Here is a 3242-nt window from a genome sequence, read left to right on the forward strand (position 1 = left end):
TTTTATTTTATGGTTTAGATTCCCATTTTACCCTTTTGGCTACGAGGCAGGGCTCTCCCATTTTATTGTTTTAGTTCTATTTCTACTTCTCTTTTTGGTATTCATTTGTTAGGAGGCTAAGAACTAGTGTTCCCCTCTATTTCTAATTGCTACTTCTGCCTTGTTGGTCAGGTATGAACATTTTCCTATTTTTTTAGATGACAGTTTGGGGCTTCTCACCATTATGCTGGTCATTTTTGCATATGGTGTCCAAACCTAAATTTTATTGGATTTTCATGGCTTTTGTTCCCTAAGACCAAATGGATTTTATTTTTGAAGTTTTGAGTTTTGAGGTTTTTACCTCAATTTTCATGTCGCCCAGTTTTAATAAAATTGCCTACTTAAGAAAGACCCAAACATTGTCTAGAATAGCTCTGGGTGGTACTTTGCAGCTTAGTCTTGTAGATTACTGTAATGAAGGTTCTCATGTGGGTTAGCATATTGTACTAGTGAATTTTGTAATCCCGCATTTGTGATGATAATAAGAAGTCCATATTTTGTTCTCACATTTGTTGTTGTTTCTTTGTTTTTGTTATGGGTTTATGGTATTAAGGGGAGCACCCATCATCAATATTATAGGTATGATATAGTGATTTGGCATAATCATTTCAAGTATATAAGTGTTTTTATGATGGTATTTAAATAAATAGTATAGTGTGTTGATATCATATCAAATTCATTGAAAATTTTATCACTTATTTTTCCTCAAAAAATGTATTGAACCAATAGATGAAAAAATTACAACATAAGGGACAACCAAACAACTACTATTGAAAACCACAACACAATAGACTATTTGCATGTACTTTTTATGTTATTTTAGTTTGTCAATTTTATATTATTGGAGTAGTTTTAGTTTATTAAAACACAAATAGTTGAATTTAAAGCACAATTAAGAAATACATTAGATGTCAAACATAATCTTTTATTACATTTCTTATTCTTATAAACATCATATTTTATTTATAATAAATTTAAGAACAAATGTTACACTTTTTATTTTATAAATAAACAATTAAATATTACATTAGGTGCACATCTCTTTCAAACTTTCTCAATTTATAGTTTTTTAAAATTTTGAACAATTCATTTAAGGTCAAATAAGATTTCAATCTATAGTAAATGTAAAATTTCAAAAAAAAGAACAATTTGAAAAATAATATATTTGTATGAATTATATTTTTAAAAAGATTTTTCAGTTTTGAAAGTCTTTTGTTTTGTATGGAATAACGTATTCTTTATATTATGTAAGTTCCTACAAATTTGATTTTTAAACATTTTGAAATGTAAGAACTTAAAAATTGCTTCAATTTCTTTATTACACTTTTAAAAACAACTACAGTATAAATGTATGATAATTTTAAATAAATAACTATAAAATATTAGAAATAATTGTTATATTATATATGATGTGAAAGTAGAAATAAGAGACAAAATTGTTGCTATTGAAGACTTATTATAAACAACAAAGTTTGAAATTTTCATTGAATAGGAATACTATGTATGATCCCAAAAAACTATATTGTCTTCTATCTATCAATTGAAAGGAATCCACCAAAAACCAATTCTCCCCAAAGAAAATATCCACACCATCCAATGAAATGTTCTTGCACAAAATTTGTAATAACCAAAATCTAATCCCATGTATGGACAATTGATGGATAGTTATCTTAAATCGTTAAGAGCACACACATTACAAGATATCCTTGTCACCATAGTCTTCGAATTGTCTTTTGTTTTGTTTCAATGTCCCTAACTGTTTTATCTTCTTTATTTAACATCTATACATACGTTGTAAACTTCCTTTCTTTTACAATAAGCTTTAATGGATGACCCTTTTCTTTTTAATAAAGAATCAATTGTTAAGACAATTCTTAATTCAATTGGGTGCTAATGAAGTTTGAAAGGTGAACTTAATTTGCAACATTCCTTCATGAAATTCTTTTAAAAAGTTTCACGGATATGATAGATACTATGCAATTCATAAGATATTAGTGGGCATGAAAAATAGCAAGAATTTATGTTTGGTCAAAAAAATTCAAATGAAAGGACACAAGTTTTCAAGGAAAGAATAATCATAAAGTATGAGAATTCTCATGCAATGGGACCATGAGTTTTGTATTTTCTCTTTGTTTGTCTCTTTAAAATTAGGTCATAGGCTGTCCCATGAAAGTTGTGTTTTATATATTCTTTGAAATGAATTCATGGATAGCTTTCAAATGTAGTAAGACTTGAATGAGAGACTATCATTTAGAAGATGCCTTCTATTAGTTTTTATTATAGTATGATGTTTTGGTTGATAAGTAATCCTTGTTTTTTCATAATTTTATTTATACTAAGTGGAGTTATAGTTATATTAATTATTATTATTTTGTTAAGAGTTAAAGGTTAGGCATATTTATTTTGTTATAGGATTTTGGGAAGATGATATTAATATATTTTTTAAAGTGTTTGGATCTTTCAATCTATAAGATTTGATCTTTGGTGGATCTTATAAACCATTCAATTTTAAAAGTAGATCAATAGTAGCATGATAGAGTAGCGTATTGTGTAAATGAGTTAGGATCTATGATAGAAAATATTACAATGTATTTGAATCACTAATGAGTAAGATTTAAAACATGTATGATTCAATTCAGATTGAATATATATGTGTGTGTGTGTGTGTGTGTACACACACACACACACACATATATATATATGTACATATGTACGTATATATATATATATGTACATATGTACGTATACATATATATATACATATATACACATATGTATATACATATATACATATATACATTTATATATGTATATATATATTATATATACATTTCTATATGTATATATATATATATATATATATACATAATATATATATACATATATAAATGTATATATGTATATATGTATATACATATGTGTATATATATATATATACATATGTATATAAATGTGTATATATATATGTATATATATATATATATATTTTGAAATGTTTCTTGTAACTAATATGATAGCGACCAAGTTTGAATCATTCTTGAAGATCGGTATATTGTTGTTGTGATTGATATGCTATGCCAAGTAGTGATTAGGGTATTTAATGTAAACATGAAACATAATAGATTCAATAACACACTTGACACAATGATTTACATGGAAACCCAATTTGGGAAAAACCACCAATAACATGCTACTCTTTCTCA

The sequence above is a fragment of the Cupressus sempervirens genome, chromosome 3, assembly GCF_028749045.1.
Source record: "Cupressus sempervirens isolate cs-2001-9-10 chromosome 3, ASM2874904v1, whole genome shotgun sequence".
NCBI classification, from domain to species: domain Eukaryota; kingdom Viridiplantae; phylum Streptophyta; class Pinopsida; order Cupressales; family Cupressaceae; genus Cupressus; species Cupressus sempervirens.